Below are 20,814 nucleotides of genomic sequence, written 5' to 3' on the forward strand. Positions count from 1 at the left end.
ATCTACAACCTGAATTTATATTTCAAGAACTTAGTATCCAATAAGGTACCTTTAAGAGTTTGTAACCGATCGTATATGCTTCCTCAGTATTCCCCTAGTACCTTAGTGTTTCACCGGTAATTAAATCTATAGCTTATCCGGTAAACCGCTTGAATATTCTATTCGTCATTTTGTTCCCATATTTGGTGCAATAGTCCTACTGGTTGACATTCACAAAACCTTAGAATGCTAATATAAAGTACCCAAAAGTCTCTAGGGACAACTCTATTTCCTATCTCGCAAGTGTTCACCCATTTAGCTTAACAAAAATAATATGTTTACTCTTAATGATCCTATTTAAAATTGAAACAACCCATTCAAATAATTTACTACCTAGAAATCTACTCACTAGAACTAGATACAATTGATAGTCGCCACTCCTAGGATCACAACAATAACTTAGGGTTTTATCTAGTATGAATGCTAAATTCCAACAGTCTAAACGCTCACTAAGTGGCTACGAGTTAATTATCTACACAAGAATTTGAAATAATAATTGAAATTATGATCCACCCAAATCCTCATCATGATGGATCATGAAAGGAAACAGATATACAAGTAATTATGCTTAATGTGAAATGAAATGATGCAAACATTACAAACAAAACGAGCTGAAAATGTAAATCTAGATAAGTGAAAACAACCAAGTCATAATTAAATTTCAGGGATGGGTGAATAATAATGGAGGCTCCAAGAATAATGAATATGAGCCAACAAGATACAAATCTCGTGATCATTCATCCATGAGCAATGAAATCATGCTCAAACAATCAAAGCATGATTAAGAGCAATCGATGTGACTTCAGTCGAGAGAAGTCCACACAAGTCAATAATCAGGGGAAACAACGGTCCCAACACATATTCGAATATCAACCACAAAATAAATAGATCACCGAAAATAAGGACAAAATAAATCTCACTCACATCAACATGTGACTCTAGAACCGAAGAAAAATTTCAAGAAGTGTGAGATAAGAATAAAGTCTTATTAAAAGTTCAACCTATGTCAAAGTAGCAAAATATAACGTTGACTAATGGCATACGAATCCATAAATGAACAAAGGATGTGCAAAGAAATTTTGGATACTCAAGCGTATTCTTTGCAATGGATATGAACACAAAAAATGAAAAAGGAATTAATGATCGGAATAATAGTTCATATAATTGAAATGCTCATAGTAACTGACTCACTATTTCCAAAATCATATTTTCCCATATAACAAAAGAGAAACTCAAACTATCCATAATAATATAAACAAAGTATATACCTCAAGTCTTCACACCAGTCCGATTCACAACTTAACTGACAAAACATACATCTATAAATTTCTAAGCAAACTATACACTTAGTTTATCCGACTAAATTCTATCCATAAGAGAATAAATTACAACAAGGACACATCAATTAATATTTCCTAATGTGCAAGTTTAATGTTTTCAACCAACTCCTACAATCTCATCAAAAATTGTTAACACTGCCTAATAACTCAAACAATTTTTCTGTACTGTCCAAAACTGGAAGGAATATTGGTACACCAACTCCGTTTAAATTGAAGTCGCATGCTACAAAAATAAACATTTGAATGACACACTTTAAAACTACTAACAAAAATTTTTAAACAAAATTAAACACTAAAATTACACATTTAAAGGATTTAAACATCTATTTTAAAAATATTCTTAAAAAGATGACATCAAAACATTTAAAGCAATAAATCAATTACGACTATCATATAAAATTCATTAAAACTTAATGACCTTGAGGCGAGATCCCTTGAGTTTCGGCAACCGGCAGTAGGCTCAGCCAAAACCAAGACCGTGCTCTGATACCAATTGAAACGACCCTACACTCTATACTTAATTAAATAATAAAAGAAAATACGGATTTTTAAAATTTTTTTGCCATGACTTGTTTGTAAGTAGACAAGCCAACCTGTCACAAGCAAACAACCGAGCATAAAAGACAAGAAGAAGACGTAGAAGAAAAGAAGGTTCCATACTACGACAGTCATCAATAAAGAAAATAAAGGCAACCCCACACTGTTGCAATAATATCGATAACATACTTTAAATCGTAAACTCCAAGTACAGGGAAAACACATCCTGGCTATCACCAAAAGTACTTAATTTAAAAATTTCATTATTACAACATCACTAATGCAGAAAACATGAAATAACAATGGTCATAGGGCCTCGCTCCGCAGGAGACCTCCCCTCAAGGACCCTGCCTCTCGGTCCCTACAAACTCCTCCTCACCTGGCAATCAAACAAGCATAGTGAGTATAATGACCCAGCAAGTATAAACAGTGTAATAACAATGGTTTAAAATAACTGCAGTAATACTCAAAATACTATACATAGTATACTTGAAACATAAGCTGTAAAAATGCGCATGCTACAAAAGAATGAGACAACATGTAAACGATGAACACACACCAACTCATGCTATGAAACTCTGGAACTCTATTAAATTTATTGAAACTCATGCATGACTGAAAACTTAATGCAATAAGACGAGTCAAACTGATACTGAAAGTGAAACTGTAAACTTAGATCCTTGAATTGTGACCCTTTGTTTTGATCGATCAATGGCTGCAGTGCACTATGCTGGCAAGACACCGACATTTCTCCCAACTGACGTTGCCCCTTTATGGCAAGGACACCAAAATTTCTCCCGGCCCCGCATTGCCCTCCTTGGCAAGGACACCGAGATTTCTCCCGGCCCCACATTGCCCTTCTATTTTGGTAGGGATCCCGGGATGTCTCCCGATCTCGATCTACCCGTTTATGGCAAGTTAGTGAGGCATCCCCCACCCATCAATACCCTGTCTCGTCACAATCAAATCATTTTGTTCAAAAATATTTTTCTTTTCTTTTTCCTTCTTTGACTCGGCATTAAAATACTTAGCATGCATGAAAAAGCCTTTCTTTGTAACCTTTTTGCTTGACCCATAGCCAAGGATTAAAGACACATGTATGCAATTATATGAATGAATACTCAACACATAAATGTGGGTATTAGGTGAGTAAGTGGCTTTCCCTAGGTGCTAACCCAACCTTAACTCAAAATTCTCACATACAAGGCACAACCCGAGCAATCGCACCGAAAACCGCTTAACTCTATCTTTCTTTAACCAAATTCGACACCGCTCAGACCAACACTCTCCAAACACTACAAACAAACCATAGGACCTGTTTTCAACCTCATTTGACAGCCTAAGCAACTTGAACAAAAACCCTTTCCGGACAGCCCACTTTTCCCTCTAAAATTCTGCACCGACACCATAACTTCAAAAACCCATAACTTATTGAAATCTTAACCGAAACGAGCCCATTTTATACCGACGCGATCACAACATAATGATCGTGACCTAGGACCAGCCCTAACCATGTCCAGACCTCATATGATGCCTCCCCTGCCCCAAACTCAGACTGCCCTGCCCAATGCAAACCTCAACATTCCACACATCTACTTGGAGGAAACACCACCGAGCCCTACTCCATTGCCCCCACCTACTTCCAAACCATCAAACGCACTAAAAAAAACATCTCTTAGGAACTTAGCACAAGCACCTTGGCAGCCCTCAACACTACCTCCACTCCACAATTCAAAATTCAACAAGATTATGCACCAAAAAAGCCATCAATCTTTGTACAATCAATGGAACCAATACCAAAAAAAAAAATACATAAACAACCTTCAATTTCAGCCCTAACATCATGCAAAATTCGAAATTTATAGGGCATGAACTTCTCAATTTTCGAAAAACCATCATATGCAACCAAGACCTTTCATGCCTTCAATCACAAATCACCATACTACAACTTCAAACCCATGCTAAAGCATAAATTCAAAAATCACACATGAAAATCTAAATTTTCAGAGGTAAAATCGAGCCCTACATGTTGAAAATCACATTCATTTCGAAATTTAAGAAAAATCTAGGAGAAAGAACATAATAGCAAGCTTGAATGCCCAAGAAATGCTCATACTTGCCTTCACTAAAAATTACCCAAGAACAATTCGAACAAAAGGGAAAGGAAGGGCTGAAATCTTTGCACCAACACTAAGTTGACTTCCCACAGTGGTTTCCAGGTGGTGGCGGCGGCGTGAGGTGGCCGGCGGCAGCCGAAAAGTTGGAGGAGGGGGCGGCCGTGAGTGGTGGAAGGGAAATGGGAGAGAATAGGGGTGGAGGCGGCTACAATGGGATGAGAGGCTAGGGTTTGTGTAATCTTTTAATTTGTATTTAAAAGTTGAGTGTGTAGTGTGTACATGTGTGTGTAAGCATATGTGTAAGTAATTAAAAGTAGGTGTGAGTGTTGCTTTAATAGTACAACTTTTACCTACTAACTTACACTAATAAAATTCCTATGTTTAAAAATCCCATATTAAAAATATTAAATTGGGTTTTACTAATCCGGGTTTATGAAAATCCTAACTTTTGAAAAAGTTAAAGAATAAGTTCAATATTGAAATAAAAAGAAAAATGCTTTCTGATACCCGAAAACTTATAATTTTTGAACTCTCATCTAAATTCCACCTACCTCCCTACTAAACTTTTAAAATAACAAATCTTGGAATTCACCGCCGAAATCCACCATCGCCAAACGCCGGAACCGAAAGTTACTGTCTCAAAAATTTTAGTAATAAATAACTTAAAATATCTGAGCACTAGAACTTTAAAGGAAACTTAAGCAATTAATTCCAAGCAATAAAAATCATAGTTATAATAAAAAAAATATTTAGGCACTATCTTAGGAATTAAAATCAACATTTTAAATATTTTGATGTCACTGTAATATATGGAATATTTAAATAATAGCAGAGCGATTAAAATAATTTAAACAACTAGACGAACATTTAAAATTAATTTAAATAAATACACAAGCAGTATAAAAACCTTTAAAATGATTTGGACAGATAAAAGAATTTAACTAAATAAGCTAGAAATTTAAAATCATTTAAAAGAATAAACTAAACAATTAATTAAAATCATTTAAATAAGCAAGCTTATACCTTTAAAATATTTAAAATAAATAAGTTGCACAATAAAATCATTTGAATAAATAAATAATATTATATTTACACATAATTCAAATAAAGAATTTAAATCAATTAAACTTAAAAAAATAATAATCATAATATTTATTTAATTTAATATATGCAAATTAGTAGATTGAATTTTAGGTACTACACGAACGATGCCTCCAATACTCGAAACTCCTCCCTATTTTGAGCATCCATCTGTATTAAGTTTGAAATAACCAACTGGAGGTGGAATCCAATGCACCATCCAAATAATAATTTTCGAATGAACCATGGAGTCTACCCCCACTGATTCACCACATGACCAAATCCACTCCAGTTCACCGCCTTAAATAAACCTGCATGAACAACTGACACAATAAAATAATCAATTTTACAAATAATCCTGCTGGCCAGAATACAAATTCTTCTATGCTTTTGTTCGTTTCTGGCATTCCAGAGAAACCAAATAATGAGGAACGACAAAATTTCCCTAATATGACCATCCTTCCTCCAACTCGACCCTACCATCCACTGATTAAAATTATACGGGATATGGACATTGAAAATTCAAGCATAGTGATTCCATACGGCCATACCCGGAGTACTATCCAAAAATATCTGCCTAAATGTTTCCTGACCCGGACAACATTGACACAAAAAATCCAAAGAAAGTCCTCTAGCCTACAAAATATCATCAGTAGGCAGTCTGCGAAAGAACCAATGCCAACAAAAAATCAAAATGGATGGTCTCAAGAGTTTAGCCAGCAACCAGAGAACAACCCATTCGAATGGGTTTTATTCCTCACAAGCTCCCTGTAGTGACCCGTATCCGTGATTAATGATTAATGAGTAATTAATCATGTAATCATGTTTGGGTTAAGTAAAACATGATTAAGGAAATTCTAGGAGGATTAACGGAGCCCAAAAATGGATCCAGGACACTCGAAATTGGTTTAGAGGGTTCCAAGACTCGAGTGGGATCGGAAGCAACGATCTAGGATCGGAGCGTCCGATCGACGATCGGAACGTTCGATCAAGAACGGAGCTTTCGATGGCTGTCGGTGACAGGTGTGTGGTTTCATGTAGACCAAATTGACACGTGGCGAACGGAGCATCCGATCGAGGAACGGAGCTTCCGATCTTCCGGAATGGAGCTTCCGATCAACGTCTATAAATATAGGGTCCGAGCTCCTCATTTCTTACCAATTCCGAATTCCTCTCCTTCGCCCTAGTAGCTGTATTTTGGGCTTTGGGTACTCTTATTTTAGAGTTGGAGTAGGAAATATACTTTAGTATAGTCAGACAGTGTCTGACATAGTAGCGGGGTAGTGCTCGTGTAGCGGAGCAGTGCTCGAAGCTGTGAAGCTGCAGCAGGGGTGTGCCCTAGTTGCGGGATAGTCGCCATCAGTGGGCTGACGACGGACGCAGGTATAGCTATGGTCTCCTTAAATTATTTAAGAGTATGCAATAGCTTAGTTAATGTAGTGACCCTTACCCGGATCACCTACTAAACAGAACTTATGCATGCAATTAACTTAATAAAACAGATATCAGAATAAAACTGCGGAATCCAATAACATTATACAATCCCAAGTAAGGAATCTGTAATTATCCAATAATATACAACCAAATCGAATAGCTGTATAAACCCAAACAATAGTAATAAAACCTAGACGAAGCTCCAGCTGGCCAACCACTGACTAGCCCCTCCTGGATCCACCCTCCTCGTCCAATCGCAAACCTGCCCCATGGAATAGGGTGTCCAGAAAATACAGAGTACGAGACGTGAGCATAAAACGCTCAGTGCGAGAGTATGAGTATACATGCATGCAAAGTGAACTCCCTATAGACTCAAGGTCAAAGATCAGATAACAGAGACAGACCGGGCCCTGGTATGTAGCACGCTGTGCCATCGCTTCAGGAGGTGGCTCCCATACCGAGATAATTGTGGATACGCCGGACCCAAATCGATGGAAGTCCATCCACTAACAGGATAGGGTACAACCCTACTACAGACATCTCGAAGGAGATACAGCAAGATGCAAATGAATGCAGCATAATATCATGGCATATAAATCATGCAGTCATATAATACATGCATACTCAGTCAGGATATCTCGAACAGTACTTTCGTACCTCAAAACAGTGAAAGCTCTACCAACTCTAGGTCCACGCCTATAGTCTGCTCTACACTGCCAAATGATACTACTATCATTAAAGTGCTCTAAAAGCCTTAACTAAGCTATTGCATACTCCTAAATATTTATAGGAAGCAAAAGCTATACCTTCGTCCGTCGTTAGCCCTTTGATGTCGATGCCTCCAGAACTTGGGCACGACTCTGCTACGACTACCGAACGCCTCTCCGACCTCCGGACCAAGCCTAAGAAGACTAGAACAGCTCCAAAAGGACTAGAAAGGAAAGGAGAACTCGGAATTGGCAAATGAAAGTGAAGCCTCGGCCTTCTATTTATAGACAATGATCGGAACTTCCGATCCTTGATCGGAACGTCCGAACCTCGATCGGAACGTCCGATCCTGCCATCGGAGCTTCCGAAGATCCTGATCTGCCACGTGTCAAAATATCACTTGTTGACTCCGGATAGGGGTGATCGGAGCTTCCGGTCCTGATCGGAGCTTCCGATCCAACCACACGTCATGCCTGACGTAATAACATCGGTGCCTCCGATCGCTCATCGGAGCTTCCGATCCTGTTCGGAGTTTCCGATCGTGCCTTCGGAGCTTCCGATCCGTCCGATACCTAATTCAATTAATTAGCATTAATCCTTTAATTACTCAATTAGGGCACGGGCTACTACATTCTCCCCCACTTAAGATATTTCGTCCTCGAAATCAGATCTTAAGTACCGAATGCAAATACAGAAATCAGAAACATTTTTTATTCAAATCAAACGTTTACAGAGTTTGCAACTGAATACAACTTAAAGAATGAAATCAAAACAACTCAGGATGGTCTTTACACATCCTGTCCTCAAGATCCCAAGTAGCTTCTTCAGTGCCTCGGCGCTGCCACTGAACTAAAACCAAAGGAATGACTTTGTTCCGTAAAACCTTATCCTTATAATCCAGGATACGAAGAGGTTTCTCAACATATGTCAAATCCTTGTCTACCTGAACCTCAGACCGCTGCAGAATATGAGATTCATCCGCCACATACCGTCGCAACAGAGATACGTGGAACACGTCATGAATGCTGGATAGATGCGGTGGCAATGCTAGTCGATAAGCCAAATCGCCAATACTCTCCAAGATCTCAAACGGACCGATAAATCTGGGAGACAACTTGCCCTTAAGGCCAAATCTGAGAACCTTGCGGAAAGGTGACACTCTCAGAAACACTTTCTCCCCGACCTCGAACTGCAAAGGCCTACGCTTGATATTAGCATAATTGGCCTGACGATCCTGTGCAGTCTTAATCCGTTTCTTAATCTGATCAACAATGTCTATCGCCTGCTGGATAAACTCCGGTCCTTCAGCCTGTCTCTCCCCCACTTCTTCCCAGAAGAGTGGAGTACGACAACGTCACCCATACAACGCCTCAAAAGGTGCCATCCCAATACTAGTATGATAGCTGTTGTTGTAAGCGAACTCGATCAACGGCAATTGATCCTGCCAGGCTGAACCAAAATCCATGACGCACGCTCTAAGCATATCCTCTAACGTACGGATAGTGCGCTCTGACTGACCATCAGTCTCCGGATGATAGGCTGTACTCAAACTGAGAGTAGTACCCATCGCACGCTGAACACTCCCCCAGAACCTAGAAGTAAACCTGGGGTCCCGATCGCTGACAATGCTCACAGGCACTCCATGAAGTCGGACGATCTCCTGAATGTACATCCGTGCCATGCGATCCACAGAGTACTCTCGGCTATAGGCAATGAAATGCGCTGACTTGGTGAGTCGGTCCACCACAAGCCAGATAGCATCACAGTTCCTCGGGGATACCGGCAAATGGGTCACAAAGTCCATTGTGATAAACTCTCATTTCCATTCAGGAATAGGCAGACTGTGCAGCAATCCTCCAGGTCGTCGGTGCTCTGCCTTGACCTGTTGACACACCAAACATCTCGAAACAAACTGATAAACACTACGTTTCATTCCCTTCCACCAAAAACGAGTACGTAGGTCCTTGTACATCTTGTTGCTCCCAGGATGAATACTCAACTTAGTGCGATGTGCCTGAGACAAAATCTCCTCTCGCAACTCTTCATCCTTTGGAATCACAAGCCTACCAGACAAACACAGAAAGCCATCTGACTGATAATGAAATCCAGACGAGCTACCCTCGTTAGCTAGATGAGCTAAACGCTGGGTCTTTGAATCAGACATCTGAGAATCTCGGATCCGCGAATACAAGGCTGGCTCAGATAATATCGCAAACATCTGGATACTCTGCATACCTTTCTTATGCTTGAAGGTAAAACCTGAAGTACAACAGTCACTGATCGCACTAGACATCGAACAAGTCTGAAGTGCGGATAGTCGCATCATGCGACTCAAAGCATCAGCGGTGAGATTAGCAGCTCCCGGATGGTACTTAATCTCGCAATCATAGTCCTTAAGCAATTCCATCCAATGTCTCTGTCTCATGTTCAATTCTGCCTGAGTGAACAAATACTTGAGACTCTTATGGTCGGTGAAGATCTCAAATTTCTCGCCATAAAGATAATGACGCCAGATCTTCAAAGCGAACACAATGGCTGCCAATTCCAAATCATGGACTGGGTAGTTGTCCTCGTGAAGCTTCAGCTGTCTAGAAGCGTATGCGATCACATGCCCATTCTGAGTCAGGACACAACCTAACCCCTGAAGAGAAGCATCCGTGTAAACTACATACCCTCCAGATCCTGACGGTAATGCCAACACCGGCGCAGAAGTCAACCGCCATCGAAGCTCACGGAAATTCTCCTCACACTTGGAGGACCACTCGAAATCCACACCCTTGCGGGTAAGCTGCGTCAACGGTCGAGCTAACTGAGAGAAGTTCAGAATGAAGCGACGATAATACCCTGCTAGACCCAGAAAACTACGGATCTCAGCAACCGTCGTCGGACGCGACCAATTAAGTACCGCTTCAATCTTGCTTGGATCAACAGAAATCCCTTCCCTGGATATGATATGGCCAAGAAAGACCACTCTATCCATCCAGAACTCACACTTGCTCAGCTTGGCGTATAACTGCTCATCTCGAAGAGTCTGTAGTACCAACCGCAAGTGAGAAACATGCTCTTCCGTATTACGTGAATACACCAAGATGTCGTCTGTAGTGACCCTTACCCGGATCACCTACTAAACAGAACTTATGCATGCAATTAACTTAATAAAACAGATATCAGAATAAAACTGCGGAAACCAATAACATTATACAATCCCAAGAAAAGGAATCTGTAATTATCCAATAATATACAACCAAATCGAATAGCTGTATAAACCCAAACAACAGTAATAAGACCTAGACGAAGCTCCAGCTGGCCAACCACTGACTAGCCCCTCCTGGATCCACCCTCCTCGTCCAATCGCAAACCTGCCCCATGGAATAGGGTGTCCAGAAAATACAGAGTACGAGACGTGAGCATAAAATGCTCAGTGCGAGAGTATGAGTATACATGCATGCAAAGTGAACTCCCTATAGACTCGAGGTCAAGGATCAGATAACAGAGACAGACCGGGCCCTGGTATGTAGCACGCTGTGCCGTCGCTTCAGGAGGTGGCTCCCATACCGAGATAACCGTGGAAACGCCGGACCCAAATCGATGGAAGTCCATCCACTAACAGGATAGGGTACAACCCTACTAACAGACATCTCGAAGGAGATACAACAAGATGCAAATGAATGCAGCATAATATCATGGCATATAAATCATGCAGTCATATAATACATGCATACTCAGTCAGGATATCTCGAACAGTACTTTCGTACCTCAAATACCAGGTAGGCACTACCAGCTCTAAGTCCAAGCCTAAAGTCCGCCTACACAGCGAAATGATACTACAATCATTATAGCGCCCTAAAAGCCTTAACTAAGCTATTGCATACTCCTAAATATTTATAGGAAGCAAAAGCTATTCCTTCGTCCGTCGTTAGCCCTTTGATGTCGATGCCTCCAGAACTTGGGCACAACTCCGCTACGACTACCGAACGCCTTGCCGACCTCCGGACCAAGCCTAAGAAGACTAGAACAGCTCGAATATGACTAGAAATAGAGAGGAAATCCGGAATTGTCAAGGAGAAATGAAATCTCGGCCTTCTATTTATAGACAACGATCGGAGCCTCCGATCCTCGATCGGAACGTCCGAACTTCGATCGGAACGTCCGATCCTGCCATCGGAGCTTCCGAAGATCTTGATCTGCCACGTTCTTCTATGAGTCCTACGTCTTGTCTTACTTATTTAGCTGATGTATTTGGTCAACTGTTCAAGTTCATAAAGCAAAAGCAGCATCAGTGAATAAGCAGAATAAGATTGAGGAAATTGAATCCCAACTTAATGTAGTTGAGGATATTGTAAGAGATCTCAGAGAAGAGTTGAGTGTAGTGCGTGATGGGATGGAAAAGGTAAAAAATGACAGTAAGCGTCTCATTAATGAAGTTGATGCTCCCTTTTCCCAAAAATAGCCGTTGAGAATCCTATTTTTTACTGGCGGGGAACCGTAGTCACTATTTTTTGGAGGCGTAAAGACACATATAAGATAAACCTACAGAAGACTGCAACATATAAGACTTTGGTGGGATTCAAACTTAAGACCTTATCCCTAAGTTTCATGCACTCAACCAACTATCCAACTCAGTTAGCATCGGGGTTAAATTTGAGTAACTTTACTCGAGGGTTGCTAGCTATATATTGACTGATCACTATTATTTTCTCATCGACAAAATAAGTTCAAAGGCAAACAAATTTTAGCATCAGGATCTAAAGATGGAAATGGGGTCTCAAGGAACAAAAATTTGGGTACCGGTGTAAAACTAGCTGAAAAGAAGAGTAAGCCTGAGCCACCTAAAGGTTACATACATGTTAGAGCAAGAAGGGGTCAAGCTACTGACAGCCACAGCCTAGCTGAAAGGGTATATATATATATATATATTTATAGAAATGTAGGGTGCAGGGGAACTTGGGCGCCAGCTGGCACCCCATCATTTATTTATTTTTTTTTTAAAATTTGGGCCCAAATTTAGGCCCAATTTATCAATCGTCTTTCTTCCTTCTCTGGAATTCATTCATCGTTCGCACATTCCCCTTTTCAAAATCGAGCGGCCGGGGTGATTTGTTGTGACGGGTGGCTGTCCGGGGTGATTCGTGGTGGTGATGGTGCTCGGACTGGCGTGGTTGGGAGTGGTCGGCAAGGCGTGGTCGGGCATGAGGTGGTCAATTGACTTCGGTGTCGGGATTGGGGTGTCAGCTGAGGTGGAGGTCTCGGTGGTGGTGCTGGTTGGGGCGGCGAGGAGATGTTGGTTCAGGTGGTACCAAAGGTGGAGGTGCTGGTGGGGCGGCGGGCATGGTGCTTCAACCGGCGGAGGAGGTGCTGGTTCAGCAGCGGCTGTGGTGCTTCGACTGGTGGCAGAGGTGGAGGTGCGTGTTGGGGCGGTGGAGGAGGTGCTGGTTCATGGGCGGCGGTGGTCGGGCTTGGAAGGGCGGCGGCGACAGATTTGAAGACTTGAAGGTAGAGGATTGGGAAGAAGACGATTGCTTTGGGCCCATATTTTTTTAAATAAAAAATTTTTAAAATAAAGAAAAATACAAAAAAAAAAAAGAAAAATTATGTGGGCGCCAGCTGGGCTGCCAGCTCAGCTGGCGCCCAAGTTCCCCTGCACCCCTAGGGTGCAGGAGAACATTTCTCTCGCTCTCTCTCTCTCTCTCTATATATATATATATATATATGCGTCGAATGTTTCGAAATATATGCACTCATATTATCAAGAATGTTGTTTATAATGGAAACTTTTCATTTTAAGGCCCGGAGAGAAAAGTTCAGTGAGAGGATGAAGATCCTGCAAGGCTTGGTTCTTGGATCTAACAAGGTTTTTCAACTTTTCTACATGCTTTTTTAGGAGAAATGTGTAGTACTAGTCTTATCGCAAAATCCGGATGATGGTTTTTATATGGTGTCCGTGTTTGGTTTTATGATCATCCGTGTTTGATATGTGTGATTAAATTTTTCATCTATTCAGGTTATTGGAAAAGCTCTTGTTCTTGATGAGATAATTAACTACATTCAGTCATTACAGCAATAAGTTGAGGTATCTTTCTTATCTTGCATCCTGTGTAGTTTCTGTCCACGAAGCTTGAAGCAGTTAATTCGAGACTGAACCCCACACTAGAAGGACTGCCTTCAAAAGATGTGAGTCATACAACATTTTTTTCACTTTTCTCATGTTTCCTCTGTCTGGATGAGAATGCAAATTGCCTATGATAAATAAAGTAGGATAAGAAGATCGATGTTGCATGTTCCATTGCAGTAACATCTATTTTGTCATGAATTTTTGTGCTTCCAAGAAGTAAAGAAACACTATATTCTTCCTATTCGAACAAAATACTGGTTAAATTAGAATGTAACATTTTTTTGTTCAAAACAAGAGACTCCAGAGCCTTTAAAATTCTTCTCTTTCGAGGTTGGATTTCAAGTTCTGTAGGTTTTTCTTCATCCTTAGCCTCAATCATGTCACACTTCTACTGAACACAAAAATGATCTGTATCCACATTCTCTATGTAATAATTCAAAAAGTTATTGCTTATCATCATCCTATCTGTTCAAATTTGGAATATTTTTGATAAGTCCAGTGATTTAGCGTGATTTAGCTTTATGAAAGCTGTTTCACATCAGATTTTCATACGTATCTATGAGTCTCATTTCGACCCAATTGGTTACATGCAGCAAGAAAAAATAGCCATTGAGAATCCTATTTATTCATATCAATCCTATTTATTCATATCAATCCATAATTGGACCTGCTTCATCACTATTTACTCCCCTTTTCTTTCCCTTTCCTGCCGTGTTTTTATGCATAATTGGACCTGTCAGTTTCCCTTGAAAATTTGAGTTCGTTTAACTTTACACTATAAATATTATATTTAGTTTTAGATTTCACAATTCGAATTAGTAAAAAATTGTTGCAACACCTGCGCAAAAAATACTTTTTCCTTTCACTTTTGTTGATACAGATGTAATCCGAATTTTGTTTGACCAAACACAAGTTTTTGTCGGTTTGATTTTTCTTGATATGTAATTTTCTTCTCTATCTGGAGGCTTCACTGTCTCTAGCTAATTTTAAATCTTTTACTCGGAATCATAAATTGAAATTGAGCATCCTGTAGCTCTTGCCCTTCGTTTCTTCACCGTGAATCCTAGATATTTCCATATTTTATATAAATATTACTTAATTTTCTTTGATCTCTTGTCAAATTATGATAATTTATTTATCATAGATCTGAAAAAATGGACTTCAGTAAAATTACTCATTTGGTGCCTTAGTCAAACCATTTTTACTTGTACAACTCAAATACGTTGGATACCCATGTGTTACATTGTAAAACAATGCTAGCTGAAACCATGGAACATTGAGTTGGATACGCGCTCAACTTGAATAACCATCCATCTTTAAGGAAATAAAGTATAGATTTTCTTGTAGAATCCAAATTTTCAGGTCAGTAGTGATACCAAGTCTCAAATTCAGCATCTATCTTTCTTGCTAGATTCTTGTGGAATTGTCCAGAATGAATGCTTCTTGTATTGATATATGCTTTAGCAACTTGTGGCTTGAATTTGTTCAACCATTCATTGTCCAGAACGAATGCTTCTTGCAATGATATATCCATTATAATTTGTTCAACCATTCATGTTTAACAACTTGTGGCTTGAATTTCGTAATTCGTTGTTCATGTTATTTGCTGCCAAATTTGTGTTTTCTTTTACTTTTTATTTTAATCTATTCATATTTGTTTTATGATTGTTTTTATTTTTATAATTTACAGTATAGATATAAAATTAAAGGAAAAGAGATTGTTGCGGCTTTTATGAAAGCTTGGGACGCTAACATGTGCTGAAGGAAGGAATCAAAGTTTTTCGAGATTAATGCATAGTTTTTTTCTAGTGTTCATTAATTTAGAATTCGATTATTTATATTTGAATGATTTATAATATTGGTAGACTTTATATTAAATTTTATTTTACAAATTTTTGAATTTTGAGTGATTTATAATATTTAAAATTTGTGAATTAATTTTTTTTTGTTTTTTATTTGAACAAAGACAACGCTTTTTTTAAGCGTTGTCTTTGCCAGAAAAGACAACGTTTTTTTAAGCGTTGTCTTTTCCAGATACGACGACGCTTAAAAAGCGTTTTCTTTTCCAGAAACGACAACTCTTTTTTATAAAAGACAACGCTTAAATCAAAAATGACAACGTTTTTTTATAAAAGACAACGCTTAAAAAGCGTTGTCTTTTTTAGATACGACAACGCTTAAAAAGCTTTGTCTTTTCCAAAAACGACAACGCTTTTTCCGCGTTGTCTTTGAGTGTGGTCTTTTAAAACACTGGCTACGACAACGCTTTTTCGAGGACATTAACAACGCGGAAAAAGCGTAGTCTTTAGCTGTTTTTCTTGTAGTGCATGCCGAATTTTCTGTAGGCCCAAAACACAAATTTTTAACTCGTTTTCGTTATTTATATTAATTAATCTTGGTTGTTTGCTCATTAAATATAAATCAGGACACGGGCCCTTTCATTTGGTATCAGAGCATAAACTGGGATATGCTCGAATTAGAGTATAGGACACTCGAGTTTAGACACTAACAAAATGGTTGCGTATGTGTGTGATTACTTGTTCTTACATGACTTACTTGTTGTGTTTATTATTTGAACTTATCTGATTGAACCAGTAGTTCTTGGCTTTAGAACTTAGTTTATGAATTTTTTTTAGAACTCTGAGTTCCTATCATATTTTTCAGTTCGTTAAGATATTTCTGCCTGTATTTAAATCCTTGTGTCTTGTAGTATGGCACCGGGAGGAAGAGTTAGAAAAGGAAAGGAAGTTGTAGAAGAGTCTGCAGCAGAAAATATTAGAAATATTGATGATATTGCCAGGGGAAGACGTGGTCGACCAGCTGTTCAGCCTCCGAAGAATGTGGAATTAGAGGTGGAACAACAACCATGGGTAAATCCTGACAAAGGAAAATCGATTCAGGCTGAGGTTGATCCAGTAGCCCAATTGACTGAGAAAATGGGAGGAATACGATTAATAATTTCTCAATTTCAGGAGTTGCATCCTCAAAAGTTCTTTGGCAATGAAGGAAGTGAGAAAGCTGCTAGTTGGTTGAAAAGTCTCAACAATATGTTTAATGGACTAGAATATCCTGATGAAATTCGATTGAAGTTAGTTCCTTTTCAACTTAAAGACCGAGCGCAACTTTGGTGGGAAATGACAACAGAAACACTTTTTGATTCTGGCGAAAAGATCACATGGGAAGTATTTTGTACTTAGTTTGCACAAGAATATGCACCACCATCCTATTATTCTGCTAAAGAAGATGAATTTAATCTGTTGGTGCAAGGCAATAAATCTAACTATGCTTCTCAGTTTTCTGCTCTTTTGCCTTATGTCCCACATGTTGCAAAGAATGATCGGTCAAAGCTTTCACATTTTCTGAAGGGGCTTACACGAACGATCCATAATTTGGTGACTACTGGAACTCCATCGACTTATATGAAATCAGTAGAAAAGGCAAAGAAGATTGAAGCGAGTTTACTAAGGGGTGAACCACAATCAATCCCAGCATCTGTTCCTCAAGGAGCTGGAAGCACTTCGCAAACACCGGTAGGTTTACCTTCATATCAGCCTAGGCAATCTTCTCAGCAAGAGAAGAAGCCTTGGTTTAAAGCTAGAGAAAAGCCATTTAAAAAGAAGTCACAGTCTAGTTCCTCCAGTTCCAGTCGTAGTCGTGGTGGAAGTTCAGTTAGATTGTCTGGTAGGGTGTACTGTGATATATGTGGTGGTAATAATTTGAGTGCACATTGTACAGGATTTCCAGGAACTTGTTATACTTGTGGGCAGGCTGGACATTCGTCTAGAGTATGTCCAAATGCTGGAAGACAGCAAGTGCAACCACAACAGTTTGGTCAGTTTCCTGGAAGACCATCGTTCAGGCCATATGCTCCTGTACCGCAATTTGCTCCTACATAGCCTTATGTTCTGGTACAGCCAATGCAGCAAACTAGGTATCCATCTCAGAGTCAGCAGCGTTTTCCAGGTCCACAGCAGGCTCAAGTGCATGCCATGACTCAGGATAGGGCACAAGATGCAACTGGGGGGAGTTATTGCATGTATTTGTTATATTTTTTATTATCCTGCACGTATCTTGATAGACACAGGAGCATCTCATTCATTTTTATCTGTTACATTTGCTGATGAGCATGAGATTGCTTTTACTCCGTTGTTGGATACTGTGTCTGTAGCTACTCCTGCTGGTGTTTTCCTGATGTCTAATGAGATAATTTTGAATTGTGTGATTAGATTTGAGGATAAGATCATGATAACCAATCTAATCGAACTAGCTATGTCTGATTTTGACTGTATTCTGGGTATGGATACACTGATGAATTATAGAGCTACTGTTGATTGTTTTCATGGAATTGTGAGATTTAGACCGTATTATGGCAATAAGTGGAATTTTTACGGTACTGATTCAGAATCTCGCATTCCATTAGTATCGGCAATGGAAATTTTTAGATTATTGTCGATAGAAAATGAAGGTTTTATGATCTATGCTCTTGATACGACGAAGGATGAGAAATTGAAAGTTTCAGATATTCCTGTCATCAAGGATTTTCATGATGTATTTCCTGATGAGATTCCGGGTTTTCCATCTCAGAGGGAAATAGATCTTAGCATTGAGTTGATGCCAGGGACAAGTCCGATTTTTCGAGCTCCATATCGATTAGCTCCAGCAGAATTGAAAGAACTCAAGACGCAATTGCAAGATTTGCTGGAAAAAGGTTATATTAGACCAAGTGTGTCGCCTTGGGGTGCTCCAGTTTTATTTGTGAAAAATAAAGACGGAACGATGATAATGTACATCGATTATCGGCAACTGAATCAGGCTACTGTGAAGAATAAGTATCATTTGCCACGAATTGATGACTTGTTTGATCAGTTGCAGGGTACATCTGTGTATTTTAAAATTGATCTTCGTTCCGGATATCATCAACTTCGAGTTCGAGAGGATCGTCAATCCAGCTATGCTAATAACAGGCGTAGACCTTTAGAATTTCAAGTTGGCGATTTTGTTTTTTTTAAAGTATCACCATTTCGTGGTACTATGAGATTTGGGCGTAAAGGGAAATTAGCTCCCCGTTATATCGGTTCGTACGATATTGTTGAGAAGATTGGTATTTTGGCGTATCGTTTGAACTTGCCGCAGATTTTGTCTGCGATACATGATGTATTTCACGTATCTATGTTGCGGAAGTATGAACAAGATCCTTCTCATATCTTGAGGGCTTATGATGTGGAGTTGGATAGTTCCCTTAACTTTGTTGAATATCCAGTGAAGATTCTTGATCGTAAAGAAAAGCAACTTAGGAACAAGACGATTCCTTTGGTTATGGTTGAATGGAGTAGACATGGGAGAGAAGAAGCTACATGGGAATTGGAGTCTCGAATGCGTTAAGAATGGCCTCATTTGTTTGACTCTGTGATGACTTATTCTATGTACTCTGATTTTCCTATGTACTATCACTGGTAGATGTTTGACCACTATGTATATAAGTTTGATGTGTGTTTGATTTCGAGGACGAAATCTTTTTTTTAGAGGGGGAGAAATGTAAGGACCCGATTTTAATATGTTAATTAATTTGTGTGTTACAAATATGTAGTATTAAATTGTGTTACAAATATGTAGTATTAAATATCGGTTAATAGACGATATTAATATGCATATTTTATTTATAGAGCACACAGGAGTTGAAATAAGTCAAATCGGGTCAAGTTTCAACCCGGAATGAATAAATAGAACACACATTTAAAACTAAAGCATATGTTAATTATAGATATACATATGCGTAGACATATATAGATATATGATACATATCTTCTATCTCCTCGTACGTCATCATCTTCCACGCCTGCGTCTTCTTCGTCTTTTCATTTCAAATATTTCTCGTCGCTTTAACTGGTCGTATCTCCTTCGTTTGTGGCTTATTTTCAAAAGTAAATATAGTTCTGGAATCCTCGCGACGTAAGCTTTAATTTGATACCGATCATGCAAGGTTTCTCGCAACCTGTTCGAATGCGATTTCCGACAGCCGCCGTCGTTCGTCCTCCCTCGCCACCGTTGATCGCCGCCGGAGTTTAGGGGGTTGTGGTTTCGATTGATTAGACCTCTAATTCGAATATTTGAGGTAGATTTCGAGACTAGGGTTTCAAATTTTGGGAATATTGATTCAATTGACTTCCGATAAATATTTTTTTTATTATTGGTTGTAGGTATTATATCGGAGTTGATTAAAGGTATTGACTATTTTTTAGAAATTATTGGGGATTAATTTCGAATTTTCAGATTTTTAATATTGGGAATTTTCGAATTTTAGTGTTGATTATTCATTAATAGAGTGCTTAGATGCTCTAGAAAATATAAATGCGAATTTTCGAAATTTGTAGGAATTTTCGAAAAAATTCAGATTGTTCTAATTTCAGTATTTCGACGTTTTGGAGTCATATATTCGATATTTGGTCATTGATAGAATATTTAAATATGAAAATATGAATTTTAGGATTTATGAGCAATTTTTCTGGAATTACAGATTCTAAAAATTTGGGATTGGACTATCCGATAAATACTTGAGATATTTTCTGTGGTAAATTAAGTGTTGGTTGAGGTACGTATGAGCTGTTTATATTACGACGCCTATAATGACATGTAATGATATTCAGTATTTTCTAATGAGTGATAACGTGTTTTATGTGCTTATGTGAATTATATGATTGCATTCACTCATTTACATTGATTGTTAATGTGCAGAATTGAGAATAATCCCTTTTTTCTTGTAATAAAATAAAATAAATTTCAAATATCTTTTTATTGGAATTATTAAGTGATACTCGTCAAATAAGCATGTTAACAATTCTACATAGCACGTTGAGCCTTGACTCCTTTGATTGCTATTGATATTGATCTCTTGAGATGTATTGAGTCATCATGGAGCGAGTGACATTGTTTAGTGCACTCCTGAGATAGCATGAGGCACGAACAGGTTGCTCCTGTCGCCCTCCGATGCTACGTACGACACTCCTGATGACAGCATGAGGCTGGACGGGTCGCTCCTGTCACCCTCCAATGCTACGTGTATGGATTAGCAGTTATGATTCGAGGTCTGCTACATTCCTGGCACGGGTGGCCATTGAGATTATTGTGATACGATTATTTGGACTCCATTTGGTTTCCCTTATTCCATTGATACCTATCACGCATTACATTGCATTGTACTTGATTTTATTCATGTCAGTTATATTTGTCGTAATTTTTATAGTTCGTCGTACTGGGGTCCGACCCTTGTGTTCTTTTTATTCTATGGTTGTTTGTGATTCCATTGCAGGTTATCCAGGGGGATTTGACGCATCTGGTGGAGCGTCATCTAGTGGTACCCAGTGAGACGAGCGTGGAGTCGATTTCCCAGATATATGTATATATTAGTTTAGCGAGTTTTATATTTGCCGGGGTGATGCCCTGTGTATCT

This window comes from Henckelia pumila, chromosome 4, assembly GCF_033568475.1.
Source record: "Henckelia pumila isolate YLH828 chromosome 4, ASM3356847v2, whole genome shotgun sequence".
Classification (NCBI taxonomy): Eukaryota; Viridiplantae; Streptophyta; class Magnoliopsida; order Lamiales; family Gesneriaceae; genus Henckelia; species Henckelia pumila.